The 20,477-nt window shown below is 33.1% G+C and overlaps 1 pseudogene; it reads left to right on the forward strand.

Moving 5' to 3' along the window:
- The first annotated feature begins 16,649 nt into the window (after positions 1–16,649).
- On the forward strand, positions 16,650–19,813 carry LOC107890123 (FT-interacting protein 1-like; annotated as a pseudogene).
- Positions 19,814–20,477: the final 664 nt, after the last annotated feature.

Genomic DNA, 20,477 nt, shown 5'->3' on the forward strand with positions numbered 1-20,477 from the left:
GTGTGCTCAGGCCGTGTGAAGTCTGCACTTAATTTTTGGGATTTAATTTACCACATGGCCTAAGCATACGAGCATGTGACTTGGCCGTGTGACCCTAATTGTGTTGATGACGTCATAAATAGAGAGTTACATGGGCTGAAAACATGGGCGTGTCCAAAGCCACACGGGCTTGTGTGACCACACGACCTATCCACACGGGCGTGTGATCCTGTTTCGTGAAAATTTTCTAAGTTTTCCCGAAGTTTTCTAAAGTTCTTGATGTAGTCCCGAACTACTCCTGATATTTGTTTTGGGCCTCGTAGACCCATATAAGGGAAAATTTGCATATGTATGAATGAATTTAATTTGAGCGAAATTTTACGGCCCAGTTTTGTATGTTTGCTTCTGTTTAAGTCCGGTAATGCCTCGTATCCTATCCCGGCATCAGACACAAGTAAGGGATGTTACAGTCAATATATGTCTCCATTTGCTAGCATTTGTGCATATTGTTTGGCACAAAATACATACATGATATAATATATATTTATGTTAGTGCAAGTTATAATTGCTAGCTATGTAACGCCCCTTACCCGAGACCGTCGCCGGAGTCGAGCACGAGGCATTACTAAACTTATTTGAGCACTTAAACAAATTCGGACAAGCTGTCCAATTGCGTCATAGTTGCTTAAAAATTCATATCTCGAGTTTCAAAACTCAAAATCAAATTCTGTAAATTTTTCCTTAAACTAGACTCATATATCTATCTACTAATTTTTTTCTAGAATTTTTGGTCAGGCCAATTAGTACAGTTTATTAGTTAAAGTCTCCCCTGTTTTAGGGTTCGACTGCTCTGACCTTTGTGTATTACGAATCAGATATCTCCCTGTACAGAGTTTCAATAACTATGCCGTTTGTTTCTAATAAAACTAGACTCAATAAGGAATCTGTACATATAAAGAATAACTTCTAATTATCTTTGTACAATTTATGGTGAATTTCCAAAGTCAGAACAGGGGATCCAGAAATCGCTCTGGCCCTGTTTCAAAAAAAATTTAAACTTCTCATAAAATATAACTCATATACCTGTTTTGTTCCATCCATATGAAAATAGACTAATAATTCTTCAATTCCATATTTTATTCATCATCTAATTGTATCTCTACTATTTTTAATGATTTTTCAAACTCACATCACTGCTGCTGTCTGAATCTATTTTATGGTAAATTTTGCCTATTTCATGGTTTCCATGGATTAGCTAGCAATTTAGCATACATAGCACCAAATATGATCATGATTAGCCATTCCAATGGCTAATCATTACCAAGCATTTCCATACCACTCAATATCCATATCATAAGACCATATATACAAAATGATTATAATGCTATACATGCCATACTCAAAATATACAAGCCATTATGCCAAGATGGTATACGGATAATGTGAGTGGGCCTCCGACTGTTCCCGATTTCCGAGCTGGCTTGTCAAAACTACAAGGATTGAAAAGGAGGGAGTAAGCATAAATGCTTAGTAAGTCCATATGAAATTAATAAGCAATTACCAACATGCTTTTAAGATAAAACACCACAATTGTACAATTATACATACTCAGCTTAAACTGTTTTGTCGAGATACATTTGCTAAATAATTTATTTCTGGAGCTACAAAACTCCAAATTAAGTTCCATTAATTTTCCTTGAAACTAGATTCATATACCTTTCTCCCATAAAATTTCCAGAATTTTTGGTTTAGCCATTTAGTACATTTTATTCATTAAAGTTTCCCCTGTTTTGCTGTCCAACAGTTCTGATCTCTCTTCACTAAAAATTATTTATCTCATAGTTCGGGACTTGGATGATGTTCCCGTCTATCCCTCTTGAAAATAGACTCGATAAGGATTTTAAATATATAAATTAAAACTCATAATTATTTTTTTACAATTTCTAATGATTTTATAAAATCAGAACAGGGGATCTCGAAGTCATTCAGACTCTGTCTCACAACAATTTAAATATATCTCATAACATAAAATCCAATTGCATGTACCGTTTCCTCTATATGAAACTAGACTTATCAGGCTTTAATCTCATATTTTACTCAGCCCGTAACTCAATTTCCACAATTTATGGTGAATTTCAAAAGTTACACTACTGCAGTAACCCGAAACTGCCAAGGCCATATTTATTCATTCACTACTATTATTCACTAAATCCATACAATATCATTTCATCCATCATGGTAAGAACACATAATTATGCTTTATAAGTATAGATCCATAATCTCAATGTCATCAAGTATCAAGAACTTATTCCAAATCGTGTCATTTTCATAGTATTCACCAATTCTTAATCTTTTCGGGTCATTTTACATTTTCGTTCATAATCAAATTAGGGAACGATTACGGAATTGAGTACCTCATTATCACAATGCCATAGTAAAACTATGGTCTTGCACATAGTCACATATCACATACCGAGGCCATAGCCCAACCATGGTCTTACACGGATCACGTATCACACTGATGCCATATCCCAGATATGGTCTTATACAGTAGCACATATCACACCGATGCCATATCCCGGATATGGTCTTATACGGAAGCACATATCACATTTCTCCGAAGCCATAGCCCAGCTATGGTCTTATACGGAAATCACATTTCACATGTTGCCATGGTCCAACCATGATCTTTTCCATCAATTCTTCTTAGCCACTGAATGAAAGTACTCAAGTCCGTTGTTCCATTTAATTTGTACTTTTATTCAAATATCATTTTACAATTATCACAGTTTAATGACATTTTATATGCAATAATATACTATATCATTCATGAAATTTTCATTTCAAAACTTTAAATTACACATTGCATTATTAAAAATCATATGAACTTACCTCGATATAAAATATTAGCAATCGAGCCTATTCCTCGTAAACTTTATTTTTCCCTCGATCATGACTTGAATCTCGTTTCTCTTGATCTATAATATAAATTATTTCTACTCATTAGCATTTATTTGATTTCTATTTCACTTCACAATTTATGCTGTTCAAATTAAAAAATTACACTTTTACCCTAAAATTTATAGTTTTTACAATTTAGTCCCTGCTCAATTCATCCATCAATTGAACTAATTTTTTTCTCAATTAACACTTTTGTTTTATCATTATAAACTAATTCACAACCTTTGATATTCTGAATTTCAACATCAACATCTAATTCACAACTTTTTCACAATTAGGTCCTAAATACCATTTTCTATCAAAATGACTTAATAAAACAACCTTAATATGAAATTAGAACTTAAATTTCATAATAATTCATCATATACTGCCCTTACTCAGCCAGGGTAACTTCCAATTTCACCCACCAAATCAAAAACTAATGAATTAGATGATTGGACCTAATTGCAAAAGTCTTAAAAATACAAAAAATATAAGAAAAGGGCAAGAAATAGACTCACATGCAGTGAAATTGTGCAAAACCAGCTTAAAAGCTCTCTCCCATGGCTGTCTGGCCAAAATTATGAGAAGAATGGCCTAGAAATCTCTTTCAATTTCAATTTATTTGTTTAATTTTGTAAAATTTACCATTTTACCCTTAGCTCACCTGATTCCAGATTTTTTTTTCTTGCTTATGCCGCCTCATCCTTTCCCTTTTGGCTAATTTTCCTTTTAAGTCCTCCCTCATTTAACACTTGAGCTATTTAATCATTTTATCAAGTTTTGTACCTTTTTCAATTTAGTCATTTTTAATTAATTGACTATCCAAACGTTAAAATTTTCTAACGAAACTTTAATACTAACTTATTTACACTCCATAAATATTTTTAAAAATATTTATGGCTCGAATTATGCATTCGAGGTCTTGATACCTCGTTTTAGACCCAATTTACTTATTAAATTCTTTTCTCTCTTTTTTTTAACACAAAATTCACTAATTTAAAATTCTTCTAAATTCACACTTGACTCATAATTATTAATTTATTAAATTTTCAAACATACTTGTCAGATTTAGTGATCTCAAATCACTGTTCCGATATCACTGAAATTTGGGCCGTTACAACTCTCCCACCCTTTAGGGATTTTCGTCCCCGAAAATCTTACCGGAAAAGTAATCTTCATTTAGATTCCTCAATTTCATATTCGGTGCTGAAGAACTTTCACTCAGGCGGTGCCTCCAATATATCTCTTTAATTTCTCATATATTCTGAAAGCTTACGGACTCATCTCTTAATTGTTCTTAAATTTTCAACCCTTCTCAGTTTCCCATGATATCATGACATAAAACCCGTATCTCAACTTGATTTAATGGAGACCGGAATTCCAAGATAGAGAAACCCAGAATAAAGAAATCCAGAATAAAGAGATCCAGGATAAAGAAACCCAAGATACGATACTATGCCGGAGAATCGAAAACCAAACTCATAGAGAAAATACAGAATACCCCGATAATTCTTCAAAGAAAGAAAGTCCAAAAGAAAACTTCATTTAATCCCACTAGAATCAAATATAACAAGAACAATATATCTTCCCATACATATATATCAGATGAAGCATCAAGTAGAAGAAACAAAATCATAATATCATACGTATTCTCTTATCAATTATTATCAGACAAAATGAAATAGAATACCCGATGAAATAGAGCAATATAAATTATAAACCAGTCAGACTACCAATGCTTTCATCCAACACCAGGATTAAAAGACATTCCCATATAACAAAAATTTCTTCAGAAGATCAATAGCCATAGAAATATTTTTTGAGAACGGGTAAACACATAGAACATCTCAAAAGAGACTGCTAAATCTATCCAGTCATAAGTATCACACTCAGATAGTTCACATTTCAAATATCATTTCCCTAACTAGTTCTGCCGTCACAAATTTCATATTAAACCATTCACTAAAGAAGGCCAGTTCTGAATAAATTTCGATTTACTCTTTTCTCGACCTTGCACCTGAGTAATTCGATTTACCAAAGAGAATTCCTTCTCTAATTGGGACAGTGCATAACTCCAATAATCTTTACATCAATCCGATACTTTACTGTCTCGGACTTTTCTTATCAGCTCATTTTCAATCTCTGATCATACTTATAATTATTCTATCACTGAACTCTTTGGGTTCTCAACTGGAAACTTATTCATTACAAATCTCATGAAATTCCATTATAAGTACCACTCTGGTAAGGGGGAGGGATTGTAGGACCTCTGACTTGACTTTCTTATACATACACATATGACACAACTTCCATCATCATAGCAACATTATCAAAATCATGTCATTCATTCAGGCAATGCAACATTCATGTTGGCTTACACAAATTTTCCTGTTGTCCCATTTAGACAATATACTTATGCATACATTCTATGTTTTCTAGATAGCTTTACTTATCCATTCATTTAATTAATTTATTAAATTTTCAAACATACTTGTCAGATTTAGTGATCTCAAATCACTGTTCCGATATCACTGAAATTTGGGCCGTTACAAGCTACAACCTCTATTGCAACATAAAAAAATATTTATAATTTATTTAAAAATTTAGTTAACATTTGTTTATATTATGTAGAGTCATCAAATGTTTACTATTTACCAATCTAGACCACAAGACCTAATAGCATTTTCAGCAGCCACTTTTGTCCTTCTATCTAGTCCTCCATTAATTCAATCTTCAACACCTGAAGCAAATTTGGGATGGCTTGAGGGAAAAGGAAAAAATCATGTAGGAAATGAGTTTGTACACAAATGATAGAAGAGGAATGTAAATTTTGAATTTGTACTGATGGTGCATTGTATATATGTGTGCTTATTGATTCTATTTGTTTTATAATATGCAACTAGTGTTTCAAGCAAGGTTGTAGCAACTTTATTTTTAGTGGTGTCAAAAAAGGCAGTTTTGAAACCCCATTTTCATAAATTGAGGCCCATAAATATTAAATATGAATATTTACGGGGTTGGTATAAAAGTTTATCAAAGTTTGACCCATCAATTTTGTCTATTAATTGTTTAATTTAGGTACGAGGACTAAATTGTAAAAGTCTTATTGAATAAGTTTTTAATTGGTCAAAGACTTAAGGACTTTAATTGTAATTAGCAAAAGATCCAAAATGGAAATTAAACCAGTTACCAACATGAATTAGTAGGATGTAATGTATATATATGATTAGATTAAGCTTAAATAAGATTAAATTAATTAAACTTAATTAATTAAAGTTAAACTAAGTATAAAAGGTTATAATAGTGGAAATTTGTCATCTTTCTCACCACTTCAACCATCCAAGCTTGTGAAAACCTAAAGAAAAACCATTACGAGAGCTTCAAACATTCGATCCTTAATTGTTAAGGTAATTCAAGTTTTTTTATTGTAATTTTTATATTTTTGAGGTCATGAGAGCTTGATTTAGCCAGCCCATGTACCAATTTATAAAACTGTTATAGTTTTTGAAAGTTTGCATTGATTATTTCTTGAAGAAATTAGTGTTAAATTGATAGATTTTAAGCTTAGATGTGAAAAAAAACTAGACTATAAAGTTTAATTGTCAGTTTTGTTTATAAGGACTAAAGTGAATAAAATGTAAAATTGATGTGAAATTTTGGTAATAATAGATATTAGAGGGTCTGCAATGAATGTAATTGAAATTGGTTTCAAAATTGAAGCTCAAAATTGAAAGAAATAGTTATTTCGGTTTCAGAGCTGAATTGAATAAAATACAAATTGTTAGAGGTATAAAAAAATAAAGTTCCGTACGTTCATTCATATCATAATACAATGTATAAGTGTTTGGTATTAATGAATTGTCTAAAATAATTGCTTAGGTCAAGAATTGGATCAAACCAAAGATAATTGGGCAAAAGCCAAAATTGTCAATTAGTCATTGAAGATTTAACTTAATTGTTGTTTTTGCCAGGTAAGTTCATATGGTATAAATGTGTTTATGTTGTTGTGTATTTGATTTTTGTATATATGTTAAAAGGTTCCTAGGTGAACATCGTAAATGTTAGGATACGATTGCATGCTAGTAGGGTTTTGTGCACGCTTGTACATGATTGGTTACAAATATTACCAAGATCCAACATTTGTTGCAGACTCGAAAATACATGTGACACAGGTTTAACCTAGATTGGTAACCTAATATCGTTTTAAAGGTTTAGTGTAACAGCCCAATTTTCAATGTGTTGAAAATAATGGTTCGAGACCACTAAATCCGATGAGTGAGTTTGAAAATTTTATCATTTATTATTTATGAGTTAAATTTGATTTTAGGAAAACTTTTGAATTAAATGATTAGTGTTTTAGAATGAATTATTAGGTTAAGTGATTTTGAAAACGAGGTATCAAAACCTCAATTTCATAAATCAAGCTGTAAATATTTTTATAAATATTTACAGAGTGTCATTGAGTTAGTATTAAAGTTTCATTAGAAAATTTTAACGTTCTAATAGTTAATTAACTAAAAAGGACTAAATTGAAAAAGGTGCAAAACTTGTTAATTAAAGAAATAATGATTAAATAGCTCAAGTGGTAAATAAGGAAGAACTAAAAGGGCAAATTAGCCCAAAGAGGATGGCTAAGGCGGCATTAGCAAGAAAAAAAAATTAGGAAATTAGGTGAAATAAGGGTAAAATTAGAAATTTTGTAAAATTAAATAAATAAAACAACAATTAAAATAAATTTAGACAATTTTTAATGAATTTTCAGCCAAAAACCCATAGAAAAGTCCCCCTAAGCTGGTTTTCATATTTTTTCTACAAGTGAGTTCAATTCTTGCCTTTTTCTTCTAATTTTTGTGTTTTTAAGACTTTTACAATTAAGTCTAGCTAGCTATTTCATTAGTTTTTGATTTTATGGATAATTTTGAAAGTTACCATTGATTATTTCTGAATTTTTATGATGAATTAACATGTATTTGAAGCTTTAATTTTGTTATATGATGATTTTATCAAGAAATTTCAATAGAAATTGATTTTAGGACCTAATTGTGAAAAAGATTAAATATTAGGGTTTGGAATTAAATTATGTTTTTAAAAGGCTATGAAATAACTTAGAATACTTAGATAAATTGTCAATTGAGAAAAATTAGCTCAATTGATAGGATATTTGATGAGGGACTAAATTGTAAAAACTATAAAAGTTAGGCTAATTGTGTAATTTAGAAAATTAAGGAGTATTAATTGTGAAGTGAATTGAAATTAAAATATATGCTAATGAATGAATAATTTTACATTATAGATTAAGAGCCCGTAGATCAACGAGAAAAAAAAGGAAATTAGTAGAATAGTCCCTAACTACTACAAACTTACAATTCAGCCCAAGTAAGTTCGTATGGTTAAAATTTTGTGATTATTTATTAATTTATGAATGGTATAATGTATTTATTCATATTTTTATTATTGATATTATTATTTATTGTCAAAATATGAAATTGAAATGAATGTTTAAAATAAGTAGAACGCAAGATAGAGTACAATCATTTTATAGCAAAAGATGAATTGACGGATAAGACCATGGTTGGACCATGGCAATGTTTATATGTAAGACCATAGCTAGGCTATGACATTAATGTAAATGATGAATTGACGGATAAGACCATAACTGGGTTATGTCATTATGAATGTAAGACCATTATTGGACCATGGCAGTATTTATAAGTAAAACCATAGCTGGGCTATGGCATTCTGATGATAAGACCATAACTAGGTTATGGCACTACGAATGTAAGACCATGGTTAGGCCATGACAATGCATGTGTAAGACCATAGTTGGACTATGGCACAAAGAAAACGATGTACTCATATCCGTAAGTCGTACCTTGATTCAGTAAGAATTGGTAAAAAACCTATGTGAATGAATTGAAAGATAAATTGATTATTAATGATATTGATGTAAAGGAAGTATGTTCATTAACTTATGTTGTATTTGACAGGGAGAATATATGATTTATTTACAATTTAGTTTATTATATTAAGTTCAGTAATATCAAAGTTTAATATATTGAACTTACTAAGCTTTATTAAGCTTACTCGTGTTGTTTTATGTTCTTGTAGATTAACGTGTGATCGGGAGATCGGATCAACACATCAAGCCACACTATCCAATTTAATCTGGTAGTTTTTGAAATGTAAATTTTGGTTTATATGGCATGTATAGGGTTGGTTTGGCAATGAAATAATTTGAATTGTGGTTGTGAATCTTAAATGTTTGTATGTGTGTAATTAGTAGTAGAATTTGATAAATCAACGAAATGAGTTAAATGGGTAAGTATAAGTAATTGATGTATATGTAATGTTATATTATGTTTAGAACATGTATTGGTTGTTTTGATTGCTTAGTTGAGATACATTAGTGTATTTAAATGTTGTGTGTAGGTTGATGTTAAAAAGGGTGAGAAAAGTGGCCTATTTTCGTCCACATAGGCAGAGACACGGGCGTGTGCTCAGCCGTGTGTGACACACGGCCATGTATATGGGCGTGTAGTCTAGCCATGTGTCCCCTGCACCTTTAAATTTCAAAATCGAATGCCCATGTTTTAGCACACGACTTAGCACACGGGCGTGTGGTTGGTCGTGTGACCCAAGTTAGAGAGTTACACGGGTAAGAACACGCGCTGGGACATGGCCGTGTGCTTCACATCGAATGCCTACATAGCCTGAGACACGGGCGTGTGTCCGGTTTAGATTCGATTCACTTCTAAAGTGTATTTTGGGCCTCAAGGGCCCATATAAGGGATAATATGAGTATTATATGATTGATTCTTGATTTATATAATAAAGGTAAAGAGATATTCATAATTAGTCTGTAAAGTTTGGTAATGCTCCATAACCCTGTTCTGGCAACAGATAAAGATTAGTAGTGTCACATTTAACCTGAATGGGTAACTTAACATAAATATATTCAACTTGGACAAGTAATTGGATGTGTTGTTATAAAGGTTTATCCTAGACTAGTAACCTGACACAAATATATATTCAGCTCAGACGAGCAATTTGTGTGATGTAGTTACTTATGTATCTGAGTTCGTTTACTTGAGTACATCAGGTTAAGTGGTTAATGTAAAATGAAAAATTGAAATGAAATTATATGTGTTTGATATTCAAATGGGTAAATGTTGAATTGAGCATGTGCATTGTATTAAAATGTTACATTTAAAATGAATTAGACTGATATATTGTTGAGATGTTATATGATTTGATTATATGTTAAACTCGACCAAAACTCGACCTAGAATTTTAACCATATTCTGGAGGTCACATTGACCATCAAGATAGCTTAAAACTAATTGTCATTTAGATACCTTAAAACCATATAAATATACTTTTTTAATAACTTTGAAACCAAAATGGACTTAGTAATCTTAATTTTTGTAGTAATACAACGTAAAAGCATGACCCTTTTATAGTCAATTGAAAATTTCAAACAAACATTTAAAACTGTCTAGTTTTCCAAGTAACCAACATACTTTAATCAACTGTCAAGCACGAAAACAATTAAGTTTACTTAAACCAAAAATCTCATACCGCAGTTTACTTAAATTTATTTAGAAAACCAACTGAACTAGATCAAAATACGATAGAAAAACTTATTTGAATCAAACTAGAACAAAATACTCTAAGATCATCTGATCTATTGAGTCCAAGATTAATCCACTCAGTTTACTTGAAAGAGAGAAAACTAAGGAAGTGAGCTACGAAATCTCAGTGTGATTCCAAAACATACGTAAACAAGCGATTTCAACAACCGTCCAAACATAACAGAAATCTCGAATAATACACTATGTTCATACACGTTAAATAAGTGAATCAATACGCAAATAATACAATCAAACGTATATGCAATACACACTTGAATGCCAAAACAAATGCAATGTGATCTTACCTATCCAAGCGCTACACACTATCTCTGTCCACCCAATTATACCAAATAGGGTTTACTAGACCCTTCCATCCTTTACACACCAGTTTTGGTTTATGGTGGACCCATCCAACCAAATTACACTATTATGTGGTCGTTTTCCAGTTGAATTATTGTGGTTTTACTACCAAATCAAATAATGCAGTTAAACTGCCAAACCAAACTTCCTTCACTTCATATTCAAATCCCAAACACAATACAAATGCATATAATATTATCAATACAGATATACAGAATTGAACATAACCATTTTTCGGACTTACATAATCAATGAAAATTTTGTAATCAGTTCAATTTAACAGATTCAGATTCAGAATTAGACATATTCGTATTCGGATACAAATTGACGAAACAACAATACACACACTTTCGATTATCACATCCAATCATTCTCACATTTCAAACTTAGTTTACCAAATCATTAGGTACTCATTCGAATAACGAATTAAATATTATGAATACATATTCTTTTACACAACCGAGAATTAAAATGCCCTTAAATAACCTTATTCACACAAAAATAATGTCCTAACCACTTTTATAGAGGCTTAAACGAATTCGGGATCACTTTGGGAATAAAATGAATCAATTTGCAAAAAGGTGGGAAAACTGCAAAAATAGTGCCACATGGTTGTATGGCCAAGTCGTGTGTGGCCAAGTCGTGTGGAGGGATTTAGACTGTGTGACAAGGCACATGGTCGTGTAACTGAGGGACACGCCTGTGTGACTGAGATACACGACTATGTGGGTAGATCATGTAACTCTCTAATCTCCTATGACAAAATTACACAATTTAAAAGCAGAAGAGACACGCTCGTGTGACCAAGACACAAGCCCATATGGCTGAGATACATACCCATGTGAGCATACCATGTAGTTCACTGTCGATTTTCGTAATAGGGTCACACGACTGTGTGATCTGCCTGTGTGCAGTATAAGCCCGTGTGGCCCGTGTGGTCCAAAAACCACCTCAATTCTCGCTGCAAAACTTGAAATTCAACCACAATTTCACCCCTGATTCAAATAGATCAAGAATACACACTCGAAAGACAATTCCAACGCATAACAATCAACCAACATACCTCGACAAACAAATCTAGAACTCGATCACACGAATATACAAATATTACAAATATTTCCTGATCATAACAAGATAAAATAATTCGAAAACAAGTGACTGAAACGCAAACAACCGTACTTACCTTTTTCTTTCTTAAAATTCGGATTTAATGAACAACAAATGAACAAAAGAAATCTTGTGAAACGACAATTGACAATAAGTTTGGAACAAAAGAAAAAACTGAAGAAAAATGGAGAAAAAAATAAAAAGAAAAAGTGAAAGAGAGTGAGGGAAGTTTTTTTTTGGAAATTCTTTAATAAAATCATAATAAAAATAAAATAAAATAAAATATAAAATATAAGAAACCTTAATATCCAAAAAAAAAAATTCTCACTTTTCACACATAGGGATTCAAATATGAGACCAAAAGGTATACAAAAGCTTAACCATTGAACTACTAAGCTCATCATTCTCTCTAAATCGCAAAGAAAAACATAAAAGTCTATTCGAAACCACTAACTCATCCTACAAACCTTAATTCTTATAACCCCAATTTTGGAGTGTTACACACCTTGTTGATGTTGTGATTTGTCGTGTCTAGCCAAACTATGCCAAATTATTGTATTCAATTGAAACATAAGGTAAGTTTTGTTTAATGTCTATGAACTTACTAAGTATTTTATATGCTTACCTAGGTTTTTTCCCTTTTCCTTGTAGATCGATACCTTGCAGAATGCATCAAGCCGGATCAACTCGAAGTTCACACTATCATATCACCGAATTGGTAGATATTTGATCATTTTGAACCTAGGGTTGTGGCATGTATATAATTGTCTTGATGTATATAAGTGCTTTGTATATATTGTAATGTATAAAAGTCTTGATGAGTTTGATAACTTTTGATGGATTTGGTATATGATGATTCTCATGTTGTTTAGGGTAAATGAATTGGTTAATGTATGAGTTAGCAATGCTTGATGAATATGGGAAGTTGAAACATGAATTTACTTAAGCTTGTCATGTAAGTTAGTAGGATGAGGTAAGTAGAATGGCCAAAATGATGCTTAGTTGAAATGGTAAGTTTGATTTATATGTTTGAGATGTATGTTGGTTGATTTGGTTCAAGTTTAATGCCTTTAAATCATTAAGGTATATAATGTTCATATGTGTATAAAATGGTAAGTTTTAATGCTTTATAACATAAGTAAGATTTGTAATTGAATGAATTAGTAGGTATTATAAAATGGTAAGTTTTAATGCTTTATAGCATAAGTAAGATTTGTAATTGAATGAATTAGTAGGTATTCCTCAACGATATTTAAATGATTATGATTTGTTGAATGTTAAAGTAATGAATACTTTGATGTAAAGTTGAACATGAATATTAAGCTTGTTTGGCATGCTTTTGACATGTTTTGAGTCAGATTAAATCAATGTTTGGTGCATATTTTGTATGGTTTGGTTGGAAGATATGAAATATGTACCAAATGGTTCATTTTTACCAAAAATAGGGCCCACGTTGCGACTTCAGGTTTTGGACATTGCAACGTTATGATTAGAGTGAATGATGATGTGACAAGCTAGAGCTTGTCCTCGCGACATGACATATTGAGATGGCCATGTCGTGACGAGCACTAGATGAAGTCGTGACGTTGATCCACACATTTTAAAACTTTGCAATTTGGTTCATACTTGGGTTGACTAAGAGCTTTCGTAAGCTCAGTTAAGGCTCGAAATTGTTTGTTTAACCTAAAATAAATGTGATTAAGAATGAATTGCATGTGTAAATGATTGTTTTATTGCGAATTTGACAGTAGTTGCTCCAACAACGAATGTAGCATCATGTACCTCGAACCCGATAGTTGGGTTAGACGAGTGGTGTTTCAAAAGTTTTCAAAATCAGATCAGTGGCCAAATCGGTCAGGCCGTCGGTTACTAATTTAATTAATCTGATAGATTTGTGTAGTTCGATTAAACGAATCACTAAAAGAATCATAAAAACATAAAAAAAATCCAATTCAATTGCTAGATTCAACTAATCCATATTGATGCCTACGTCAATTGGTTTATGATGCAAGAAGAAATTGAACAAAGGAAAGTCACCAAAGAATAGAAGAAAAAAATTTGAGAGAGAAAGAGAGAGATGAAAGATGAGCAAAGCCAATTCTGAAATTGCATAATTGTCTTTCCTCCATGAATGGTGCTTAAGAGGGAAAGGTAACGACTCTTGAGAACAAACTGGAAAGTTGTTAACTATCAACTGCCTTAAACACACCATTTTCATTAAACGGTATTGACTCAAAATGAATTGTTTTGAACACGACTCAGACCTTAGCTACGATGCAATGTTTCATTAAAAGGTATTGACTCAAAACAAGTCATTTTGAACACAACTTAGATCCTAGTTGGAGGTATTGTTTCATTAAAGTTTCTAACGCAAAAACACTACGTTTAACAATTACACTAAACAAAACAAAATAGAAATTCAAAACAAGCATGATCGTTGCTGCATCCTTTCATAATAGTACATTTCTTTGGAATGGTACCCCGATTGGTTCTCAATCCAACTAGTCTAACCAAAATGTACGATCCGATTCAAACAATCATGATTTCAAAGTGAAATCTTGATATCTTTACCTAAAAGGAACAAGCTAGAAAAAGGGAAGAAATTAACAAGGATGCAACAATAGGAACCCGAGAAAGCATAAACACAAAGATACCAAAGTTCATAAATCGTGATATTTGGAAAGCTTGAGTTAGGGTCTGTTTTGACTGTTAAATTAGGTACATTGGTTGGTTAATGGAGTTAGTGCATATTAAAACTTCATACACTATTAAGTTAGAACATTACGGCTTGAAGTTAGGACCATTACAAGTAATCGAGTTAAGTGCACTATTTTGAAAATAATTTAGATTTTTTTATTTACAAAACACATATTTTAGGCTTTTTTTTAATTGTAAAATATGCATATTTGGATTTTTTTTATGTTAAACCTGAGTATTTGAAAGGCCTTCATTCAATTGTAAAAAAAGAAAAAGAAAAAATATTTCATTAAATGGTAACAAACAAATTATATCACATAGCAATGAAGAATTATTACATTATTTGGATGTTAATAATTACATCCCATAGCAATGAAGAATTATTACATTTGGATCAATTTTGAAATAATTCCTTTGCATGCAATCTTTTGCAACTCATCACCAAATAGGAACTCCTATAGCTTAAAAATCCCAATCCTCAACTTTCTATTGTCGGTCAACACAAATTTTCAGGCATTAAATTATCCTTTTGCCTCAGCAAATTCTCCAACACAATTTCACTCCACCCATCAAAATACTTAACAAATTCAAGACTAAATTAGAAAAAAAAATTAACAATGAGCACTAAATTTAACAATTTAGAAACTTAATGAAAAATAATCTTAATCCTAATAAAATTAACAAAATGCACTAATCAAATTAAACATTACAATTGCCTCTTTAAATTTTGAGTATCTGTAAGAACATATTGAAGCCCTCAAACCATATACAACACCCTTACCTGACTCATAGATTTTGAGTTTTGCAAAAGAAAAAAGATTTCGATGGAGCTTCAGGTTTAACTTGGTATGAAATGATTTAGAGCTTTGAAATAAGGAAGACAAGAAAAGAGTAGAGATCATGGTCACGATGGAGAATAGTTTTAAGAACAAAAAAGGATGGGAAAGCTAGATATGAAAGGGTTTTAAGGACCCAAAATCATAAATTAATTTATTTTTTAAAATTGTAATAGAAAATACATAGATACCTGATATATTTAATCAAATATCCACGTATCACCTATTTATTGGCTCATCATGCCACCTCAAAAAAAAATTAAATTATGGAAACAATGTGTGTAACCTAAGGTATCACATTGCTCTAAAAACAACTGTGAAGGTAAAGATAAACAATGAAGCAACGCGAAGTGGCACCAATAAAGATGGAGAATAAAAATGCAAAAGCATCTTTGTACGAAAGGTGGTATACCCTTAAGCTTTTTGCTTCACTTTAATTTATTTACTTGTAATTTTTGCTTTAATTAAGCTCTCATCAGTCATCACATTGCTTTTTTAGCTCACTGAAGTCATCTGTTTTGCAATCTCTACTTTTACCCTTAGCCTGCGTTTCAGAAACAATCAGGAGCCAATTGCAAAGTGGTGCAACTTGGATGGTAAAAATATTCCAACCGCATCTCATTCATCTTCTATCAAATGACTAAAATTGAAAAAAATTGTGAAGTTCCAAATTTATGTAAGTAACAAAATTTCAAAGATTAAATTGAAAAAAATTACTGATTAAATATTACTTTAATCCTTATATAAAATTTAAGACACAAGTTCAAGTATATATATACCTGAACGTTGAATCCGAGGTAAAAAAAAAAAAAACGTCTCGCCTCGATTCCGTCTCTATTTGCAGCTAAGGTAAAATGGGTAGGATGCCCGTGTCATGGCAGACTTAATGGGAGAAATAAGCTTTTATTATTTGCTTTTGCAGTTTGACAAAATGTTAAGAAAGCTTAAAGAATCTATAAAAGTGAGGATCAAAGGCACTTAGTTTGAAGCTTATATATTAAAAATGCTATAAAGGTTATCTTTGTCTAACCAAGTGGGGCATCAACTCTCCTTTGCTGCTTCCTGGAATTCTAGGAACCAAAGTCACTATCTTTTCTTTTTTTTTTATTCTATTTTGTTTTAATATGTTCTCAGATGAAGTAATTATGGAGTTTGGATGGTCATGATTTATGGTTTCTAATGCCTTTTCCCCTCCTCAATTAATATTTATTTCCACCTTCATCAGTCTTTTTGCGTACCCTTTTTTTTCTTCTTCTTTGAAAATAAATGATTCTTTTTCTTAACATTAAAGCAGCAGCTGGAGAAACTTTTCTGGAATAGCTAAAGAGGTCTTAACAGAGTATCTGAAACCCTTCGAAACCAGAAGCTCCAAAGGGTCCCAAAGTGCCTCCAAAACTTTCTTGGGAAGATAAGAAGAATCCATTGTTTGAATACAACTATACAAAGTCAATAAAGGAGTGACAATTATGAACGATTCCAATTACTAAAGTAGTGGCTTTCTTCTTGTATGCCGTGGTGAGAGTTAATCAACTTTGGAATCCATATTTTTATGTAGCTTTGATTAACTGTTTTGCTGTCTTAAAGTAAAAAGAAATCCCTTCTAACTTTTTTTTATTTCGTTTTTGGTGCTAATGTTTCAGCTTCAGCTATTAAAGGATTTAAAGCTACAATACAGGTATACTGATACAAACTACAAAGCAACTCATTGTACTTCATTTAGCACCTTTTGAGGGTTCCTAGGCTTTCAAGCAACAAATTTCGTTAGGATAAGAGGTGAGTTAGAAGAAGTCTGTCATCAATGAATCCAGCGACTGCTGCTAACCAGAAAGAAGAGTTCAAATTGAAGGACACAAAACCGCAGCTCGGGGAACGATGGCCTCATGGTGGAACACGCGGCGGAGGTGGTTGGATTAGCAGTGAACGAGCAACAAGCACATATGACCTTGTTGAGCAGATGTTTTATCTTTATGTCAGGGTTGTTAAAGCCAAAGATTTGCCCACTAATCCTGTTACCGGAACCATCGATCCTTATGTCGAAGTGAAGCTGGGGAATTATAAAGGAAAAACACAGCATTTCGAGAAGAAACCGAACCCGGAATGGCACCAAGTGTTTGCATTCTCCAAGGAGAAGATACAGTCTTCAATTCTAGAGGTGTTTGTAAGAGACAGAGAGATGGTTGGCAGGGATGATTACATAGGAAGGGTGATCTTCGACATGAATGAAGTGCCTACAAGGGTTCCACCTGATAGTCCTTTGGCACCACAATGGTATCGATTAGAAGACCGTCGAGGGGAAAGCAAGGTGAGAGGGGAGGTTATGCTTGCGGTGTGGATGGGAACACAAGCTGATGAAGCATTTCCAGATGCTTGGCATACAGATGCTAGCTCAGTTCAAGGAGAGGGTGTTTTCAACATCCGATCAAAGGTTTATGTATCTCCAAAACTATGGTACCTTAGAGTGAACGTTATTGAAGCTCAGGATGTTGAGCCACATGATAAAAGCCAATTACCACAGGCTTTTGTTAAGGCTCAAGTTGGAAATCAAATACTTAAAACCAAGGTATGTCCTCAGAAGACACAGAATCCCATGTGGAATGAAGATTTGATATTCGTAGCAGCTGAGCCTTTCGAGGAGCAACTGTATCTAACAGTTGAAAATAAAGTCACCTCTGCAAAAGATGAAGTTATGGGGAGGATAATCTTGCCCCTCCACATCTTTGAAAGGCGGTTGGATCATCGAGCGGTTCATTCAAAATGGTTCAATCTTGAAAAGTTCGGATTTGGTGCGCTGGAGGGAGACAAGAGGCATGAACTCAAATTTTCAAGTAGGATTCACCTTAGAGTCTGTCTTGAAGGAGCTTACCATGTGCTGGATGAATCAACCATGTACGTAAGTGACCAAAGGCCAACTGCTAGGCAGCTTTGGAAGAACCCAATTGGAATCCTGGAGGTGGGCATCTTAAGTGCTCAAGGGCTTCAACCAATGAAGAACAAAGAAGGGAAAGGAAGCACAGATGCTTACTGTGTGGCTAAATACGGGCAGAAGTGGGTGCGAACCCGAACCATAATCGAAAGCTTAAATCCTAAATGGAATGAGCAATATACATGGGAGGTGTACGACCCTTGCACGGTGATCACGTTGGGAGTTTTCGACAACAACCACTTGGGTGGCAGTGGAGGTAAAAATGATTCTCGAATCGGCAAAGTAAGAATTCGGCTGTCAACACTGGAAACAGATAAGATTTATACCCACTCTTACCCTCTTCTCGTCCTACAACCATCTGGATTGAAGAAAATGGGGGAGCTTCAGTTAGCAGTTAGATTCACATGCCTCTCTCTTGCAAATATGATCTACCTCTATTCGCATCCCTTGCTACCAAAATGCATTACTTGCATCCTTTCACTGTAAACCAGTTAGACAGCCTAAGATATCAGGCCATGAACATTGTGGCGGTGAGGCTTGGCCGAGCGGAGCCACCGTTGAGGAAAGAGGTAGTGGAGTATATGTTGGATGTGGATTCCCACATGTGGAGCATGAGAAGAAGCAAAGCTAACTTCTTCAGGATTGTATCACTGTTTTCGGGTGTGATCGCTATGAGCAAGTGGCTTGGTGAGGTTTGCCAGTGGAAGAATCCTATCACCACAATTCTAGTGCATGTTTTGTTTTTCATATTGATATGCTACCCTGAATTAATCCTCCCCACCATGTTCTTATACATGTTCCTTATCGGGATTTGGAATTACCGATACCGGCCGAGGCATCCTCCTCACATGGACACCAAGCTTTCATGGGCAGAAGTAGCTCACCCCGACGAACTCGATGAAGAGTTTGATACTTTCCCGACATCGAAAGCTCAAGATGTAATCAGGATGAGATATGATAGGCTTAGGAGTGTGGCAGGAAGAATTCAAACAGTGGTGGGAGACATGGCAACTCAGGGCGAGAGATTTTTAGCTCTACTCAGTTGGAGAGACCCCAGGGCAACCAGCCTATTTGTTCTATTTTGCCTAGTTGCAGCAGTGGCACTGTATGTGACACCATTTAAGATCATGGCTTTGGTTGCAGGCTTGTATTGGCTTCGCCATCCCAGATTCCGCAGCAAACTACCATCGGTACCCAGCAATTTCTTCCGGAGATTGCCCTCTCGAGCTGATAGCATGCTTTGAAAATTGTTGTCACTATTATACTCTTTTTTTTACTCTCTTTCGGATTTCTTTCATTGTCTTTCCAATAAAGTTAAATTAAGGGGCTATGTTCTACTGGATTTTCTTTTGGATTGAGTCATGAACAAATTTGCCAACAAACATTCACGACAAATAAGAAGCAGTAAGATATGTTCTGAAATTGGTTTAAATAGATAAAATTATTATAAATATGCATGTCTGAATGTCCATTAACTTTCCCAATGCGGCTGCCGCTATGTAGGAATTTGATTGGTATAATAGTTGATGTCCTATTTGGTTAGCCCTTTTCTCTATCGTCTTTTCCTATTCAAGATATTTGACCCAACCCAGTACAATTCTCCTTGCTCTTTTAATCTTCTTTACTAATTTTTCTTTGAATTTATCCAAAATGATAAGCATGTTAATGTTGGATTCACGAATCAAAAATAAAAAATGCCAATGCTTCGTAGGGTTATCTCCTCAAATTTGAATTTCTTTTTGTTTTAATTTTCAAGTAATCATTTACTCGCTAAATCTTAGATTTCATTTTGTAATAAAATTATAAGAATATAACAATATTACAGGTAGAATATAAGATTACTTTGTTTGATTCCTTTAACTAGAATATAAGATTCAAGTATTTGGTTAAAAACACATATTACTCCATTGTACTTATTATAGAATTTTTTTTTCAACATATTTAGTTCATTTAATATTCTTTAGACTCAATTTTTATAAAATTATGGTAAATTATTACAAT

This window comes from Gossypium hirsutum, chromosome A09, assembly GCF_007990345.1.
Source record: "Gossypium hirsutum isolate 1008001.06 chromosome A09, Gossypium_hirsutum_v2.1, whole genome shotgun sequence".
Lineage (NCBI taxonomy): Eukaryota > Viridiplantae > Streptophyta > Magnoliopsida > Malvales > Malvaceae > Gossypium > Gossypium hirsutum.